Below are 20,851 nucleotides of genomic sequence, written 5' to 3'. Positions count from 1 at the left end.
CATTGGGCCAGAAATTGAATCCAGGCCTCCTGCATGGCAGGTGAGAACCTACCACTGAACCACACATGCGCCCTGTAACGTTTGCAGCAGCACTGCTCACAATAGCCAAGACAGAGAAGCAACAGAAATGTCCATTGACAGATGAATGAAGTCAGAAGAGTGGTACATATATACAATGGAATATTACTCAGTCATTAAAAAGGATGAAATTATGCCATTTCCAGTGACATGGAGAAATCTATTCTTGATAGCTCTCAAGTTTCTTGGATTATGTATTTCGACAAGGTAGACTATATCTGCCAAGACAAGGACGTTTCACAAAAGGTTCCTTTTAAAGGAAGTCTTTACAATAAAGTCTTTAAAACCATAGTTTCTTATATATACAAACTGAGACTTTATCTGGAACAGACCTTACTTAGGAGTGCTGGGGGGGGGGGCGGGGAGAGGGACTTTAGTATGGCCATTTAGCTCTTGACAGACTCCTTTATGGTATGGGCAAGATTGCAACTCCTGTGAGCCCTGGTATGTAAAATGTTTACTGGGAAGGGAAAGAAGGGCTTTGCCCAACCATTCTAATCCTGTTTGGAAGCACCTAAACAAAACTTTGCCTTTCTTTCATTTGATATATGATCATCTTTTTATTTAACATTCTTGCGTTGCAGCCACTAAGTTTAGGCTGTTGAGAAGTATGACATGGGCTCCGGTTCTAGTCTCTCCCTTTGTTGTGCTCACACTCAGCTGCGTCCCACTCTCTGGACTCCACGCTCCTCTATTCTCGGGATTTTTCAGGCAGTAGTAGTAAGTGGGTTGCCATTTCCTCCTCCAGAGGGTCTTCTCTAACCAAGGATTGAATCTGCATCTCCTTTGTCTCTTGCACTGCAGGCAGGTTCTTTACCTGCTGAGCATCGGGGAAGCCCCCCATCTCTACCCTTCAGAAATAAGTAATCCAAGAACTTGAGAGTTAACAAGAATAGGGCTTTCATTTCAGTATTAGGAAGAGTTCTTTAGTGAATTACAAATCTCCAACCAAGATCAGTAGCAGGCACATTTAGTAAGTTTCCTAGAAATAACATCACCTTGGGGTGGGGGGGCACTTGAGTTCCTAAAGTAAACATAGTTTGAAGTGTAGCTACTTCTGGTAGTTGCTATAAATCCAAATACTTGACAAGAAATTTTCTTTGGGGAAAAAAAAAAGAAATTTACCTTGGGGAATACTGGCTGTATATATGCGTGTTAAATAACAGAGCTGTAACTTGAAGCCCACAAGTGGCACCATGTTAGAAGCCGTGTAGACATGTGGACTGGGTATTACCTTATGCACAAGTTTCCAAAGGACTGCATGATTCTGCTCTAATGGTGACAACTCTAGGGTTTTGTTAGTCTCCAGATCCTTCTACTTTTGATGTCAGGAGAAAGCTGACTTACCTTTGCACCCGGTAAGCCTCTTGGCTCTTTTGAACACTTAAAAGTCAGGAGAAAACAAGTGTCAATGGAAACTGATGGGATTCCTGCCAATAAGCCAAGGGAACTTGGAATGATTAAATAAGAAAGAAATGATATATTTGTTCCCACACATATGCTGAGTCTCATAGTAAACAGAATATTTTGTACAAGGACTTATGTTTACTTTGTAGATGTTCAATGGTGTAACATCTTTTAGTGAGATCATGTAGTTACTCAATAACTTAAAAACATGTGTGTGCATGCATGCTAAGTCCCTTCAGTCATGTCCAACTCTTTGCAACCCCATGGACTGCAGCCTGCCAGGCTCCTCCATCCAAGGGATTCTCCAGGCAAGAATACTGGAGTGGGTTGCCATGTGCTCCTGCAGATCTTCCCAATCCAGGGATGGAGCCAGCATCTCTTAAGTCTTCTGCATTGGCAGGAGGGTTCTTTACCACTAGCACCACCTGGGAAGCCCAAACTGAAAAATACATACACATAAAATAAACTTTATAAAACATTAACATGAATTTAGAATTTACATTTCTTTCATCATGAAGTATTCCTTCATGGAAACTTACCTTACCATATGTAAAATAGATAGCCAAAGATAGAATTTCTCATAAGACAGGTCTACTGGTGGCAAAGAATATAAATGCCAGTTTAACCTATACAATTAGCAAAGGTTAACTTTTTTTAAATGATCTGCAGTTTTGGAGAGTATACAGGAAAATGACACTTTCACATTCCCTGGTGGCTCAGATGGCAAAGAATCTGCCTGCCGGGTGGGAGATGCAGATTTGATCCCTGGGCCAGGAAGATTTCCTGGAGAGGGGAGTGGCTACCCACACCAGTATTCTTGCCTGGGGAATTCCATGGACAGAGTACTCTTGACTGACTGTGGACTGATTTTTTAAATTAATCTGTTTTTTAAGTAAAGGATACATGTTTTACAGAATTTTGTTGTTTTCTGTCAAACCTCAACATGAATCAGCCGTAGGGTACATATATCCCCTCCCTTTTGACCCTCCCTCCCCTCCCCCTCCCCATCACACCCTCTAGGTTGATACAGAGCCCCTGTTTGAGTTTCCTGAGCCATACAGAAAGTTCCCGTTGGCTGTCTATTTTACACACGCTAACGTAACTTTCCATGTTACTCTCTCCATACATCCCACCCTCTCACCCCCTCTCCCCATGTCCATGAGTCTATTCTCTATGTCTGTTTCTCCATTCCTGCCCTGTAAATAAACTATTCAGTACCATTTTTTTAGAATCTGTATGTATGTGCTAGAATACAAAATCTATCTTTCTCTTTCTGACTTACTTCACTCTGTATAATAGATTCTAGGTTCATCCACCTCATTAGAACTGACTCAAATGTGTTCCTTTTTATGGCTGAGTAATATTCCATCGTGTATATATACCACTACTTCTTTAGCCGTTCATCTGTTGGACATCTAGGTTGCTTCCATGTTCTAGCTATTGTAAATAGTTCTGCAATGAACAGTGGGATATATGTGTCTTTTTTCAATTTTGGTTTCCTCAGCGTCTATGCCTAGGAGTGGGATTTCTGGTTCATATGGTAATTTTATTCCTAGTTTTTTAAGGAATCTCCATACCATCTTCCACAGTGGCTGTATCAATTTACATTCCCACCAATAGTGCAGGAGCATTCCCTTTTCTTCACACCCTCTTCAGCATTTATTGTTTGTAGACTTTTTGATGATGACCATTCTGACTGCTGTAAGGTGATATCTCATTGTAGTTTTGATTTGCATTTCTTTAATAATGAGCGATGTTGAGCATATTTTCATGTGTTTGTTAGCCATCTGTATGTCTTCTTTGGAGAAATGTCTGTTTAGGTCGTTTTCCCACTTTTTGATTGGGTGGTTGGATTTTCTGGTATTGAGTTGTATGAGCTGCTTGTATATTTTGGAAATTAATCCTTTGTCAGTTGTTTCACTTGCTATTATTTTCTCCCATTCTGAGGGTTGTCCTTTCACCTTGCTAATAGTTTCCTTTGCTGTGCAGAAGCTTTTAAGTTTAATCAGGCCCCACTTGTTTACTTTTGATTTTGTTTCCATTACTCTAGGAGGTGGGTCATAGAGGATCTTACTTTAATTTATGTCATCAAGTGTTTTTCCTATGTTTTCCTCTAAGAGTTTTACAGTTTCTGGTCTTACATTTAGGTCTTTCATCCATTTTGAGTTTGTTTGTGTATGGTGTTAGGAAGTGTTCCAATTTCACTATTTTACATGTAGCTGTCCAGTTTTCCCAGCATCATTGATTTAAGATACTGTCTTTGCCCCATTGTATGTTCTTGCCTCCTTTGTCAAAAATAAGGTGCCCATAGGTGCATGGGTTTATTTCTGGGCTTTCTGTCTCGCTCCATTGGTCTGTATTTCTGTTTCTGTGCCAGTACCACACTGCCTTGATGACTGTAGCTTTACAGTGCAACCTGATGTCAGGAAGGCTGGTTCCTCCAGCTCCGTTCTTCCTTCTCAAGTAAGACTGCTTTGGCTGTTCCAGGTCTTTTGTGTTTCCATATGAATTGTGAAACATTTTTTTCTAGATCTGTGAAAAATGCCTTTGGTAATTTGAAAGGGATCGCATTGAATCTGTAGATTGTGTTTGGTAGTATAGTAATTTTCACAATATTGAGTCTTCCTACCCAGGGACATGGAATGTATCTCCATCTGCTTATGTCATTGTCGGTTGATTTTTACACTGAATGTAATTGTAAGAAAAAGTTGGAGGAGCTTTAACTAGTGATTTTTATAGTATGGTGATATTAAATAGATAAAGAAAATCATAAAAAGAATAGTTCTTTTAGTCAAAAGATGAAACTTGTTGAATACTACCTAAAAATTGTGCTATGACCTAGTATAAAGGACATTTTATATTTTGGGGCTGTCTCCCATATCCAACCTTGTCTCTCACCTCAAATCATAGGATTTGAATGGTTTCTCAACAATTGAAAAGAAAGAAAGAAAGTGAAGTCACTTAGTTGTGTCCAACTCTGCGATCCCATGGACTGTAGCCTATCAGGCTTCTCCTTCCATGGGATTCTCCAGGCAAGAAGACTGGAGTGGGTAGCCATTTCCTTCTCCAGGGGATCTTCCCAACCCAGGGATTGAACCCGGGTCTCCCACATTCCAGGCAGACGCTTTAACCTCTGAGGCACCAGGGAAGCCCACAATCAAAGTGGAAGGCAAATCCTCAAATCAACATGGAAATGAAAGAGCTGAGAGAGATGGGGCAGGAGATAAATATATATATAATCTGTGTCCTGGTAATATTGTTCAAGACTCTGGTTTCACTTTATGTCCTGAGTCATGTGGTAAGAACTCAGTGTTATATTTTACACATTCAGTTCAGTTCAGTTCAGTCTTGTCTGACTCTCTGTGACCCCATGGACTGCAACACGTCAGGCCTCCCTGTCCACCATCAACTCCTGGAGCTTACTCAAACTCATGTCTGTTGAGTCAGTGATGCCATCCAACCATCTCATCCTCTGTCATCCCCTTCTCCTCCCACTTTCAATCTTTCCCAGCATCAGAGTCTTTTCAAATGAGTCAGTTCTTTGCATCAGATGGTTAAATTGTTGGAGTTTCAGCTTCAGCATCAGTCCTTCCAATGAATATTCAGGACTGATTTCCTTTAGGATGGACTGATTGGATCTCCTCGCAGTCCAAGGGACTCTCAAGTGTCTTCTCCAACACCACAGTTAAAAAGCATCAGTTCTTCGACACTCAGCTTTCTTTATAGTCCAACTCCCACATCCATACATGACTACTGGAAAAACCATAGCTTTGACTAGAAAGACCTGTTTCCATAAAGTAATGTCACTGCATTTTAATATACTGTCTAGGTTGGTGATGGCTTTTCTTCGAAGGAGCGAGCCTCTTTTAATTTCATGGCTGCAGTCACCATTTGCAGTGATTTTGCAGCCCAAGAATATAAAATCTTTCACTGTTTCCACTGTTTCCCCATCTATTTGCCATGAAGTGATGGGAGCAGATGCCATGATCTTAGTTTTCTGAATGTAGAGTTTGAAGCCAAGTTTTCACTCTCCTCTTTCACTTTCATCAAGGGATTCTTTAGTTCTTCTTCGCTTCCTGCCATAAGGGTGGTGTCATCTGCATATCTGAGGTTATTGATATTCTTCCAAGCAATCTTGATTCTAGCTTGTGCTTCTTCCAGCCCAGCGTTTCTCATGATGTACTCTGCATATAAGTTAAATAAGCAGGGTGACAATATACAGCCTTGATGTACTCCTTTCCAGATTTGGAACCAGTCTGTTTTTCTGTGTCCAGTTCTAACTGTTGTGTCTTGACCTGAATACAGATTTCTCAGGAGGCAGGTCAGGTGGTCTGGTATTCCCATCTCTTTCAGGATTTTCCAGTTTGTTGTGATCCACGCAGACAAAGGCTTTGTTGTAGTCAATAAAGCAGAAGTAAATGTTTTTCTGGCATTCTCTTGCTTTTTCAATGATCCAACGGATGTTAGCAATTTGATCTCTGGTTCCTCTGCCTTTTTAAAATCCAGCTTGAACATCTGGAAATTCACGGTTCACATACTTTTGAAGCCTGGCTTGGAAAATTTTGAGCATTACTTTGCTAGCGTGTGAGATGAGTGCAATTGTGCAGTAGTTTGAGCATTCTTTGGCATTGCCTTTCTTTGGAATTGGAATGAAAACTGACCTTTTCCAGTCCTGTGGCCACTGCTGAGTTTCCCAAATTTGCTGGCATATTGAGTGCAGCTCTTTCACAGCAACATCTTTTAGAATTTGAAATAGCTCAACTGGAATTCCATCACTTCCACTACCTTTGTTTGTAGTGATGCTTCCTAAGGCCCACTTGACTTCACATTCCAGGATGTCTGGCTCTATGTGAGTGATCACAGCATTGTGGATATCTGGGTCATGGAGATCATTTTTGTTAATTCTTCTGTGTATTCTTGTCATCTCTTCTGAATATCTTCTGCTTCCATACCATTTCTGTCCTTCATTGTGCTCATCTTTGCATGAAATGATCCCTTGGTATCTCTAATTTTCTTGAAGAGATCTTTAGTCTTTCCCATTCTATTATTTTCCTCTATTTCTTTGCACTGATCACTTAGGAAGGCTTCTTATCTCTCCTTGCTATTCTTTGGAACTCTGCCTTCAAATGGGTATGTCTTTCCTTTTCTCTTTTGCCTTTCCCTTATCTTCTTTTCATAGCTATTTGTAAGGCCTCTTCAGACAGCCGTTTTTCCGTTTAGCATTTATTTTTCTTGGGGATGGTCTTGATCGCTGCCTCTTGTACAATGGCATGATCCTCTGTCTATAATTTTCCAGGCACTCTATCAGATCTAGTCGCTTAAATTGATTTCTCACTTCCACTGTATAATCGTAAGGGATTTTATTTCGGTCATAACTGAATGGTCTAGTGGTTTTCCCTACTTTCTTCTATTTAAGTCTGTATTTGGCAATAAGGAGTTCATGATCTGAGCCACAGTCAGCTCCTGGTCTTGTTTTTGCTGACTGTATAGAGCTTCTCCATCTTTGGCTGCAAATAATATAATCAATCTGATTTCGGTATTGACCATCTGGTGTTGTCCATGTGTAGAGTCTTCTCTTGTGTCATTGGAAGAGGGTGTTTTCCATGACCAGTGTGTTCTCTTGGCAAAACTCTGTTAGCCTTTGACCTGCTTCATTTTCTACTCCAAGGCCAAATTTTCCTGTTACTCCAGGTATCTCTGGACTTCCTACTTTTGCATTCCAGTCCCCTATAATGAAAAGGACATCTTTTTTGAGTGTTAGTTCTAGAAGGTCTTGTAGATCTTCACAGAACCATTCAACTTCAGCTTCAGCATTACTGGTCAGGGCATAGACTTTGATTCCCAAGTATTCCTGAAATAAAATGGTGACTTCATCTGGTTAATGACAGTTGGATCTCTCTATGATGCAAATTGTGATAGAAGTGGTCCTAAAAAGCAATGGTTCCTACTGTCTAGATAGTATTTTGAAGAATGACAGTAAATGGAATACATTGCAGTAAGTGAGATTATGTAGACACATAGCTCTATTCAGTGATTACCATTTCACTATTACAGCCATAAAGGTGAACTGTTTATATCTCCTTTCAAAAGAGGATCTGCCTAAAGAAAGTCAGCTAAAGTTCCAGCAATTCCAAGGTCTGTCTCAGTTTTCAAGTTAAGGTCATGTACTTTCTGGGCAGACTTCCACCATGACAGAGTGTGCTTCAGAAAGATCCATGGGTGATCTTTGCATTGGAACTCTCTAGTTCCACTTGAGGCTTTCTCAGAGCCACACAGAGTCTCTGGGTCTTCCTACCCATCCTTCTTCCATCCCCCTCTGTTTACAAGTTTGAGACCAGCATCATGGTCACAGGTCTTTCTCTTCCTACTTTTCTTTCTGTCTCTCTTTTCTTTCACAGGAATTACCTACAATAACTCTCTTGCACTTATGTTTTCCTTTTGGAACCAGTTTCCCACAGCCCTAGAGCTATCACGTGGGAATTGGTACTGACTTTTATGAAACAAAGAACTTGTAGCATCTTCCTTTTTTGGTGGAGAGGACACATATGCCCAGAGAATAACTAGCTCAAAGAGGACACTAAAAAGGTTCAATAACTGAAATCAGTACAAAACATGATTATTGCAATAGAAATAGTCTACTTTCTTACAAAAAGCTACTTGCAGAAAGTTGACCAGCAATCAAAACCCATTTCATTTGACTGGGCAGAGGATAATAAATCCTGTAGCTATTTAGCCAAAAAAAAAAAAAAAAAAAAAAAGCGTTTCTAGATATCTGTAAAATTTCAATAAACTGTATGATGGAACAAAGCTAAACTGCCTGATTATTATTAACTTAGATTGTATTCCACTGGCTTAGGGCAGAATATTCTCCTCTTTTTGCTTTGGAAGTTAACCAACTTCCCATGGGTTATTTACCTATATAATAGTATCTTAGAAGTTACTGACTGTTGAGAAACGGATTACCAATGCAAATTTGCATTGCCATAGGTATCTTCAAAGTCTACGGTCTGTAATATTATGGATCCAAGATTAAAGACCATACACAGCATGGGAGAGAAAAATACATCGCAGCCCCCTCTAGACCATGGGACATTTAGGGCAAAGGCTGGGTCATATTCATCTCAATGCGCAGCTCCCCTCTAGACCGTGGGACATTTAGGGCGAAGACTGGGTCATATTCATCTCAATGCGCAGCTCCCCTCTAGACCGTGGGACATTTAGGGCTAAGGCTGGGTCATATTCATCTCACCCATGGGACATTTAGGGCGAAGGCTGGGTCATATTCATCTCAATGCGCAGCACCCTCTAGACCGTGGGACATTTAGGGCAAAGACTGGGTCATATTCATCTCAATGCGCAGCTCCCCTCTAGACCATGGGACATTTAGGGCAAAGACTGGGTCATATTCATCTCAATGTGCAGCTCCCCTCTAGACCGTGGGACATTTAGGGCGAAGACTGGGTCATATTCATCTCAATGCGCAGCACCCTCTAGACCGTGGGACATTTAGGGCAAAGGCTGGGTCATATTCATCTCAATGCGCAGCACCCTCTAGACCGTGGGATATTTAGGGCGAAGACTGGGTCATATTCATCTCAATGCGCAGCTCCCCTCTAGACCATGGGACATTTAGGGCGAAGACTGGGTCATATTCATCTCAATGCGCAGCTCCCCTCTAGACCGTGGGACATTTAGGGCAAAGGCTGGGTCATATTCATCTCAATGCGCAGCTCCCCTCTAGACCATGGGACATTTAGGGCGAAGACTGGGTCATATTCATCTCAATGCACAGCTCCCCTCTAGACCGTGGGACATTTAGGGCGAAGACTGGGTCATATTCATCTCAATGCGCAGCTCCCCTCTAGACCGTGGGACATTTAGGGCGAAGACTGGGTCATATTCATCTCAGTGCGCAGCCCCCTCTAGACCGTGGAATATTTAGGGCGAAGACTGGGTCATATTCATCTCAATGCGCAGCTCCCCTCTAGACCGTGGGATATTTAGGGCAAAGGCTGGGTCATATTCATCTCAATGGCCAACTTTTGAGAGTACTTAGAACTAGTAGGCAGTTGTGAAATGTTTCCTGAATTGAACTGAAATCCAATTTTCAATTATTTTGTGCCAGTGAATCTACACACAAAATGACTATTGCACTAAGTTTTGCTGATACTGATGGTCAAGGTTTGCCATGAGAACTGGATGCAGCATTACAGTTGGATGTCAATGCATGTTATTTGGAGCAACTTTCCACTTTGTCAGGAGCTTTCAGGAGAATTCTGAGTTCTGTGTATCTGAAGTAGGAGAAAGCATTTCCAGGTCTGGCGTGGACTGCGGCTGTCTGGGATTACATCTAATTGCTTTGCTGCTGCTATTTTTATCAGCCTGCTGAAAGGATTTTTCTAAATGTTGGAAAAAAGCCTAACTTAAAGGGGTTAAGCTTCTAAACTGCTGTGATCTACAGTCAGTTAGAAGTGACAAATTGTAAGCAAAAGATAATCTCTTCCACTTACAGAAATGCCAGCCCAAATATCATCTGTAGAAAGACTTCAATAACTTTAATATATTCATGTTTGAGAAGCAGAATTTAAAAATAGGCATTTGTGGATCTTTTAAGTCCCTGTTGCTTTACAGATTTTTACTCTGCTTGGCAAGTCTTTTCAGCTGTGGTCTGAAGGTTTACATTGAAATTCTGCTTTCATGGAGGTTTATGGAAAGCCTGTATCACAGAGTAAGTTAATACCTAGCTTTCCACCTTCATGCATCTTCCACACAATGTAAACCACAGCTTGTGAGGTAAAGGACCTTGAATCCATTAGGAAAATTTTAAGCTGCAGGTAACAGAACACTCTGGGGCTTCCTTAGTGGCTCAGTGGTAAAGAATTCACCTGCAATGCAGAAAATGTGGGTCCCCTGGAGAAGGAAATGGTAACCCACTCCAGTATGCTTGCCTGGGAAATCCCAAGGTGGGCTACAGTCCATGGGGTTACAAGAGTCAGACACGACTGAGCAGCTAGACTACCACCAGCAACAGGACACTCCACCAAATGTGGCTTTAATAGACAAAAGTGTGTTTTGTTTTTTTTTTTTTACAAATAAATTATGGAGTATATTTCTTTAACTAGCATCTAAATTATACCAGGGATGTGGGTATTTTTTGCTTATGTCTCATCCTCCCCTCCAGGGAAGCTGCAGTTGTAGCCCCAGGCAAGCAGGATATCACCACATCCCTTCCTAAACAAGAAGGCAGGTAAAAAAAGAGGTCTTCCTTTTGTTAAGAAGTAAAATCCTTCTTGGATCCCCAAGTTGCCTCTCTTTATGTCCAATTAGCTAAAATCAGATAATATGGTCGTTTCTGTGTACAAGAGCAGCTGGGAATGGGTGTGCATTCTCAGTGGCTCAGTTGTGTCTGACTCTGTGATCCCCTGGACTGCACAACATGACAAAGAATGAGACACATAATTATAACCAGCTTGGGTCAAGTATCTTTAATTCCATGAGATTGGTTGCACTTTTCATTTTAAGGAAATTTGAGGATTATTAGCAAGGAAAATAGAAAGCTAGAGGAGAACCTTGTAACACTGTTTGCAGACTCCTGGTCAATCCTATGATTATCCTAATTTAAAAGAGAGTCAAGTGAATTTCCAGCTTTCCTCAGAGCTCAGTCGGTAAATTATCTGCCTGCAATGCGGGAGACCCAGGTTCGATTCCTGAGTTGGGAAGATTCCCTGGAGAACAAAATGGCAACCCACTCCAGTATTCTTGACTGGAGAATCCCATGGACAGAGGAGCCTGGCAGGCTACAGTCCATGGGGACGCAGAGAGTCAAACACAACTTGGTGACTAAACCACCACCACCAGGTGAATTTCATCTGTCTCCACATATGCTAATGTTGATACATGTTCAGTAAAAAAGATCAAAAAGAAAATTAAAGCTAGTAAAAGTTAACAAACACACAACATTTTTCCATAATCTCATCACTAAGAAAATAATTTGTTTTCAAGTTCACATATTATTATTAACTTGTTCATATTATTTTTATACAGATGTAACCTCAAAGTTTGTATTCTTTTGCATTCTGTTTGTTTCATGGGTCATAAGTATTTTCCTTTCCCCCCAATTATTAATTTTTGCTTCCTAGTTTCCTAGTTTTTCATCTTTTGTTGGTCCCAAGTATATGTGACAGTCTTCCTATGATGGGAAGTCAGTGTGCATTAAGGAAGCCACCTAGTTGCCTGATCATGAGTTAAAGCATAATCCCACCTGGTCTAAAATTTCAATTGTATCACTTACAAAGTGGATGTGCTTTGCAAGTTATTTAACTTTCTTTTGCTACAATTTTCACAGAGGTAGAATAAAGTTAATAGGCAGATGGTAAAGTTGATAATAATTAACTGGTATTAATAATTGATGAGGGTGAAACAGGAAAGTAAGAAATAACCTGCTTAAAGCTCAACATTCACAAAAAGAAGATCATGGCATTTGGTCCCATCACTTCATGCAGATAGAAGGGGAAAAAGGAGAAGCAGTGACATATTTTATTTTCTTGGGCTCCAAAATCACTGTGGATGGTGAGTGCAGCCATGAAATTAAAAGAGGCTTGCTCATTGGAAGAAAACCTATAACAAACCTAGACAGCATATTAAAAGGCAGAAACATTGCTTTGCTGACAAAGATCCATATAGTCAAAGCTATGGTTTTTCCAGTAGGCATGTATATGTGATTGTTGGACCATAAAGAAGGTTGAGTGCCAAAGAATTGATGCTTTCAAACTGTGCTGTTGAAAAGGACTCTTGAGAATCCTATGGATTGCAAGGAGATCAAACTAGTCAATCATAAAGGAAATCAACTCTGAATATTCATTGGAAGGACTGATGCTGAAGCTCTAATATTTTGGCCATCTGATGTGAAGAGTCAACTTATTGGAAAAGACCCTGATGCTGGGAAAGATTGAAGGCAGGAGGAGAAAGAGGTGACAGAGGATCAGATGGTTGGATGGCATCACTGATTTAATGGACCTGAGTCTGAGCAAACTCCAGGAGACAGTGAAGGACAAGGAAGCCTGGTGTGCTACAGTCCATGGGATCACAAAAGTCAGACAAGCATTAGCGACTAAACAACAAATACTTGAGTATAATGTACACTTTTATTAATATGCAAAGCTAATAGTAGTTAAATATTTCATATAATTGCTTAATATGTGTCTTACTGTGTAGTCTAATATGGTAGTTGCACATGGCTACTTAAATTTAAAATTAAATTAATGTAAAAGAAATTAAATATTCAGTTCCTCAGCTGCATTTCAAGTGCTCTGTAGCCACAAGTGGTTACCATATTCAACAGTGCAAGTAAAAAACATTTACATCATCACAGACAGTTTTATTCAGCAACACTAGCTAAAATATACTAAGAGCTTGGTACATAGTTACGCATTTACCTTTTTCTTCTTAATGTCTTTGGGAAAATAGCTCTAGGAGTATTGTTTCTGCATCAAAGAAAATGGACTTATTTATTGTTCAGCTCATACATGACTGCTGGAAAAACCATAGCTTTGACTATATGGACCTTTGTCAGCAAAGCAATGTCTATGCTTTTTAATACACTAAGTTTGTCATAGCTTTTCTTCCAAGGAGCAACCATCGTTAAATTTTCGTGGCTGCAGTCACCATCTGCAGTGATTTTGGAGCCCAAGAAAATAAAGTCTCTCACTGTTTCCATTGATTCCTCATCTACTTGCCATGAAGTGATGGAACCAGATGCCATGATCTTCATTGTTTGAATGCTGAGTTTTAAGCCAGCTTTTTCATGCTCCTCTATCAACTTCATCAAGAAGTTCTTTAATTCATCTTGGCCTCTGCCATTAGGGTGGTGTCATTTGCATATCTGAGGATATTTATATTTCTCCCCACAATCCTGATTCCAGCTTGTGCTTCATCCAGCCTGGATTTTGCATGATGTACTCTGCATATAAGTCAAATAAGCAGAGTGACAGCCTTGATGTACTCCTTTCCCAATTTGGAACCTGTCTGTTGCCCCATATCTGGTTCTAACTCTTGCCTCTAGACCTGCATACAGGTTTTTCAGGAAGCAGGTCAGGTGGGCTGGTATTCCCATCTCTTTAAGAATTTTCCACAGTTTGTTGTGATCCACACAGTCAAAGGCTTTAGTGCAGTCAATGAAGCAGAAGTAGATGTTTTTTCTGGAATTCTCTTGCTTTTTGTATGATCTGATGGATGTTGACAATTTGATGAAAAGATGTCCTTTTCATCATAAAGGACTGGAATGCAAAAGTAGGAAGTCAAGAGATCCCTGGAATAAGAGGAAAGTTTGGCTATGAAGTACAGAATGAAGCAGGGTGAAAACTAACAGAGTTTTGCCAAGAAAATTCTCTGGTTATAGCAAATACCCTCTTCCAACAACACAAGCGATATCTCCATACATGGACATCACCAAATGTTCAATAACAAAATCGGATTGATTATATTCTTTGCAGCCAAATATGGAGAATTTCTATACAGTCAGCAAAAATAAGACCAGGAGCTGATTGTGGCTCAGATCATGAACTCCTTATTGCAAAATTCAGACTTAATTGAAGAAGGTAAGGAAAACTAGTAGGACATTCAGGTATGACCTAAATCAAATCCCTTATGATTATACAGTGGAAGTGACAAATAAATTTAAGGGATTGGATTTGGTAGACAGAGTGCCTGAAGAACTATGGATGGAGGTTGTCCATTACTATGGATGTAATACTGTACAGGAGGTGGTGATCAAAACCATTCTCAAGAAAAATAAATGCAACAAGGCTAAGTGGTTGTCTGAGGAGGCCCTACAAAGACTTGAGAAAAGAGAAGCAAAAGACAAAGGAGAAAAGAAAAGACACACCCATCTGAATGCAGATTTCCAGAAAATAGCAAGGAGAGATAAGAAAGCCTTTTTACGTGAACAATGCAAAGAAATAGAGGGAAATAACAGAATGGAAAGATTAGAGATCTCTTCAAGAAAATTAGAGATACCAAGGGAACATTTCAGGTGAAGATGGGCACAATAATGGACAGAAACATTAAGGCTAACAGAAGCAGAAGATATTAAGCAGAGGTGTCAAGAATACACAGAAGAACTATACAAAAAAAGATCTTAATGACCCAGATAACCACGATGGTGTGATCACTCACCTAGAGCCAGACATCCTGGAATGTGAAGTCAAGTGGGCCTTAGGAAGCATCACTCTGAAAAAAGCTAGCGGAGGTGATGGGATCCTAGCTGAGCTGTTTCACATTCCAGAATATGATGCCTTGCAAGTGTTGCACTCAATATGCCTGCAAATTTGGAAAACTCAGCAGTGGCCACAGGACTGGGAAAGGTCAGTTTTCATTCCAATCCCAAAGAAATGTAATGCCAAAGAATGTTCAGACTACCCCTTATGTCTAAATTTTACTATAAATCAGTTTTCAGAGGCTGATTGCTCACCAAGCAATACATACAAATATTTCAACATGGCAGCCTTGGCTGTCTTTACTGATCTTACAGCATGAACAGAAGATCCTAAAAGTGAGCTCCAGAGCAATTTCTAACTTCTCTCAGAGCTGACTTCCCCAGAGCAGGCCCTGCTTTGGTATCCAGGGGACAGGAGGAAGAAGGGAGAACACAGGAGGATCGCATCCATGTCTCTGAGCATCACCTTTTAATGCACAGTCATCTTTTCACTAGTAAAGTGGTCTCATTATAGTTCCAAGGCATGACCTGATACAATGAGCTGCTTCTTTATTAAGGAGGAACAGACAGTGAGGCGGCATAGAGCAGTGGACCGTCCCTCTTCTACACCATCAAGGAACAAACTCACTCTTCTTGATCTCTTGGAGAGATTTTGTATTTAGTTCTAAGACCAGGTCTGCCAAACTTTATTTAAACAACATTTATATAAAAGTATCTCTTGGAAGTGCTTTTCACAGATCAGTAGGCATTTTTTTAAATGTAGATATTATACAGACTCTTCTTTAGACTGCATGTTTCTCTTTTCCCAAAAATCATATGTTGAATCTTAAGAAATTAAACACAGAACTGCCATGTGCTGTGTGCTCAGTCACCAGTCATGTCCAGCTCTTTGTGACCATGTAAACTGTAGCCCACCAGGCTCCTCTGGCCATGGGATTCTCCAGGCAAGAATACTGGAGTGGGTTGCCAGGCATTTGTTCTCAGGATCTCCCAACTCAAGGATTGAACCCCCGTCTCCTGCATCTACTGCATCGCAGGTAGATTCTATTCCTGACCCATCAATCCCATGACTGGTCATATACCAGAGAAAAACACACTTCAAAAAGACATGTGCACCCCAATGCAGCACTGTTTACAAGAGCCAAGACATGGAAGTGGCTTAAATGTCTTGACAGAGGAGTGGATAAAGATGATGTGGTCCATATATACAGTGGGATAGGACTCAGCAATAAAAAGGGATGAAATTGGGTCCTTTGTAGAAATGTGGATGGACATAGAGACTGTCATACAGAGTGAAGTAAGTCAGAAAGAGAAAAACACATATCATATATTAACACATCCATGTGGAATATAGAAAAATGACATAGATGATCTTATTTGTAAAACAGAAATAGAGAACAGACATATGGACACCAAGGGAGGAAAGGCGAGGTTGGATGAGTTGGGAGGTTGGGATTGAGGTGTGTACACTGCTGTGCATAAAATGGACCCCAGTGAGGCCTACTGTACAGCACAAGGAACCCTACTCAGGGCTCTGCGGTGACCTAAGTGGGGAGGAAATCCAAAAGAGGACTGATCTGTGTATACACACAGCTGACTCACTTTGCTGTGCAGTAGAAGCTAACTCAACACTGTAAAGCAATTATGCTCGAATTTTTAAAAATCAAAACAAAACAGCATGTTGAAACCTAATCTCCTATGTGATGGTATTTGGAGGTGAAGCTTTTAAGAGGTGATTAGGTCATGAGGGCACAGGGCCTCCGTGAGTGGGATCAGAGCCCCTGTAAGGAAACCCGGAGAGTGCCCTTGCCTGTTCTTCCACACGAGGGCAGAGTGCACAGGGCCCTGTGCAAACTGTAAGAGGGCTTTCCTCAGAACGCGACCATGCTGGTGCCCTCATCTTGAACTTCAAGCCCCAAGAACCAGGAGAAGCAAACTTCTATTGTTCACAAACTTCCCCAGTCTTTGGCACCTATTATAGCAGCCCAGACTGACAAAGGCAGACTGGAACTGAATTTAAGTAGAGATTGACAGAAGCTATTTAGCCAGATTCAACCATACATACTGAACGGTTGAAGCCTCGTGACATACAAGAGGTTCAAAGAAAGAAGAATTATGAAACATCATTGAGTAAAACTGTGTGGGTGTTGGGTGATCTTTGTTTGTGTCAGATATCATCCTGAGAGAAATCATTCATCTTTGGTTCCTAAGAATATCTGGAGGGAGCAAAATGATAGCACCTTCTTCCCAAAGGAGTTTTCATAGACTAAATATTATTACTTTATTCCACAGATGGAAGGGTATTTTTAGCCTTATTTTCATCCAATTTTTGATTGTTGTATGGACTGATTTAAACACAGAGTGTGACCTAACTCTTCTGTTTTGACATACATTAAGATTTACCTCATACATATAATGCTTTTAAATTGGGCAAAACAGTGATAATCAATTTGGTGTTGGCCATTTTCCTCTCACAATTATAGAAATAGTGATAAAAAATGAAAAATAACCAAAATTTTCTGAAGAACAAAGAGTCTATCAGGGACCATGATCACACCTAACTAGTGTAGTAAATCCTATTCTTTGGCCTACATAATTTTGTGCCCTATCCTAGATTAGGAAATTTATCCAGGATTTTAATAAAAATATAAAGTTGGACTTCCATTATTTATGATAAATTACTATCATCTAACTCCACTCTTTTTATAATAATGTTGATATATCATTATTTCAGCTTGTTAACTATTGGATGAAGCCTATCAAAAGATGAGACATATCGCTTCTGTTTATAAATTACTGTATTAAACACAAAATGAAATAGTTCTATGGAATTAATAGTCAAAGGCTATGAAAGCTTCAAATGGCAAGGAGATGGATGTGTGTGTGTATCTGTGCAGCAGTATGATAAGCAGTGGGGGTGGAGGAACGGAGCTAGTGTGAGTTTTCTCCAAGTTCTGAGTGGACTGTGGTTGCGTTACAGTGCTGTGTTAGTCTCTGCTGCGCAGCAAAGTGAACCAGGCATGTGTGTACATACATCCCCTCTCTTCCGCAATCCCTTCCCATTTAGGTCACCGTGGAGTACAGAAACACTGTCGACAGGATATGTACTGTGTTCAAGGCAGGGTCCTAAGTTCTTTTATTCTCAGAATACTTTTCATTAATTATATTTTAGAGGTTAATCCATCCAAAGGCAGCATTTTTTTTTTTTTTTCGTGAAAAACATTCTGATTTAGTCCACTTGGTGGCGTTAAAATCAATTCACATTTCATCTTTTGGCAATGCCTTTAGTTTTTGAAGTTAGTATAAATGAGTATAAATGCTGCTTAACTATAAACAAATCTTTTAGTCCCAGAGGGAGACTGAAATTAGCATATCTAGTAAACATACTTAGTTTAAAAAACAAACTATTTTTGTCTGTGGTTTCTATGTAAAAATGTGTCTGTGTATACTCGTACAAAAGTATCCTCACAGTCTATTAAAATTAATACCTGTATGATTTCAGATGTAGTGTGTACATACGTGTACTAATCTGGTAGGGCAGCCATTATAAAATGCCACAGACTGGGAGAAATTTCTCTTCTCACACTTTTGGAAGCTGGAAGTTCCAGATCAAGGAAGCAGCTGGCTTGTTTTCTGGGGAGAACACTCCTCTGCTTCCAAATGGTGACTTTCTTGCTGTATTCCCGTGTCTTCAACCCACTGCTGTGTATAATGAGAGAGATCTCTTGCATCTCCTCCTTTCTTCACAAGGACACCAACTCTAATGCATAGGGACCCCACCCTCATAACCTCATTTTAAGTGAATTACCTCTTAAAGACCCTGTCTCCAAATACAGTCCCATCTCAGGGCTTTGAACAATGAAGAACCCTAAGCACATAACTCTTCAGACTCCTGCAGGAAAAGACTTGGCCAAACTCTGGTACAGATTCCATGTCCCTAGGATGACCCCAGAGCCCCCATTCAATTCCTGCCTGAGAAAGCTTCAATGCTACCTAGAGAATCTATTCTAGTCAACAATGGGGGAGAGGCCCCTGACTTCCCTTTCTCAGAGCCTTTACTGAAAAGAGCTCACAGTTGTGAATGTGAATCTCTTAGAGCGTGTCTTCTCTGAAAGACCTAAGAGCCATTCCACTGAAATGGGATCCTCAGGATGGATAGAGCCAGTGTCTTCCAGTTTTTGTGCAGGGAAAGAATCCTAACTCCGCTAAGTGCCAGCTCACAAGCACACATGGCCAATCATATTACACTGACCATTTATAACTCTTCACTTCTCTGACTCCAATAGGAACCCCAAACTCTCCACATACTTCTTCCTTCAAACTGACCAACCACCTCTGTACCAAGCAGAGTGGAGTTCAGCCGCTGTCAACAGCTAAGTGAAATCTGCTTTCTCACTTTCACGGTGTTTGTCATGTTTATCTTGCACAGCATCAACAAAATGTAATTTGGTCCATAATCGAATTACATCAGGGAGTAGCACTGAAGTGACACGCTGGCCCTTCCGGGTCTACCGGAAGTGAATACAAGCAAGGGCATCCTCTCCCTTTTCCAGGAAGGACGTTATCAATTATCCCCTGCCTCCTCCCTCCTTCCTAGAATTTCTGTCAGTATCTGTGACCAGTCAGCTCCGCTCCCTACTCACCCTTTTCAGGAACGGCCCACTCTTCACCGTAGGCCAGTTTAGGTCACTAGGCTTCAAGAAAGCGTCTCATTGCTTGGAAAGCGGAAGAGCGCAACCGCGTCTTCCGGTGTCGGTTACCTATCAGGGCTGTGGCAGCTAAGTCTGAGAGGGAGATGGGCGGAGAGCGCTGAGGAGGGAACACTCTTGGAAGGAAAGGGAAGGAAGCAGGATTGGGCAGAAGAGACGTTTGGCTGCAACCGCAGTGTCGCCGGGGGCTCATCTGGAGCCGCTGGAGGCCTGGAGCGACCGTGACCTGTTGGCGCCGGCGGAGCGGCGTGTGGCGAATCCTCAGGCCGGTCGTTGCACGCAGGCCCTCCAGGCAGGGACGGGCAGTCCCCAGAGACTCTCAAGCGAGCGCTTCCTGCTGACAGCGCCCTCAGCACCCAGGTGAGGGCTCCCGTCACTCCACAGCGCGCGCACCACAAGGCCCAGTAATAGCGGGCCACTTTCTGAGAAAATGTGCCCTGAGCTGGCAACACAAGAGAAGACAGAACGGTCAGAGTTCTTTCGTCCCGGCGACAAAATGGCTAGATCTCATAGACAATGTTCAGGGAAAGAAGTCAAATATAAGAATATGCACGCTATAATTCCATGGCCTAAGATGAAAAAATTAACTGGTAACATTAAAGTTTAGATGTTAGAAGTCAACATTATGTTTATACTTGATTTCTTTTTTGTTTGGTAGAATTTTTACCATTAGCTAGTGTTGATATAATTATAAAGAGCTTTAAGCACAGATTCTATACCTGATTTTGTATGTGTTTTTGTGAAACATTATAATCTTAAAGAATATTTCATATAAATTTATACAGTTAGTCAAAATCAGTGCTCCATAAAAGTTTTTATTTAAGAAAATTCCATCAGATTTTCAAACTTTTAAAAATGTCTTTGTATGAATTCAGTTTGGCAGTGGCCAGTGTTTGGCAGAGAAGTATAAGCAGGTAGGAAAATGAAAGCTAGATCACCTGGCTGAAGGCAAAACTAGGAATCAGAACTGAGGAACCTGAGCAAGACATTGGCAAAGACAACACTGGATGCTAGGAAGTGGGCACAGAGCTGTGGCACAAGGTTGGGGATGACTCTTTGCAGAATAATAACAATAGTGACATATATTTCAATCTCTGGGTTGGGGAGATCCCCTGGAGGAGGAAATGGCAACCTGCCCGAGTATTCTTGCCATGGACAGAGAAGCCTGGTGGGCTAGAGTTCATGGGGTTGCAAAGAGTCAGGCATGGCTGAGCACACATGCATGCCATATATTGAGCACTTTCATGCGTCAGACATCCTGGTCCATGCATTTTAAAATGTGTTTTTAAAATATCATCAACAATTTTCAGAATAAAGAAGCTGACGTTTTTATCTGACATTTTTTTTTCATTTATTTTTATTAGTTGGAGGCTAATTACTTTACATCATTGCAGTGGTTTTTGTCATACATTGACATGAATCAGCCATGGATTTACATGAGTTC

General features: G+C 40.9%; 1 long non-coding RNA gene across 1 annotated transcript in view; it reads right to left on the bottom strand.

Annotated features, from left to right (window-relative positions):
• The window catches only part of LOC110137849 (uncharacterized), a 78,348-nt gene extending 58,745 nt beyond the window's left edge, over positions 1 to 19,603 (bottom strand). The window contains exon 1 of the long non-coding RNA XR_011485231.1: positions 19,342 to 19,603. This is a non-coding gene — a long non-coding RNA (uncharacterized lncRNA). The remainder of the gene's footprint in view (positions 1 to 19,341) is intronic.
• Positions 19,604 to 20,851: the final 1,248 nt, after the last annotated feature.

This window comes from Odocoileus virginianus, chromosome 32 (genome assembly GCF_023699985.2).
Source record: "Odocoileus virginianus isolate 20LAN1187 ecotype Illinois chromosome 32, Ovbor_1.2, whole genome shotgun sequence".
Lineage (NCBI taxonomy): Eukaryota > Metazoa > Chordata > Mammalia > Artiodactyla > Cervidae > Odocoileus > Odocoileus virginianus.
The sequence above is the reverse complement of the archived record's forward strand: the minus strand, read 5'-3'. Positions and strand labels throughout refer to the sequence as shown.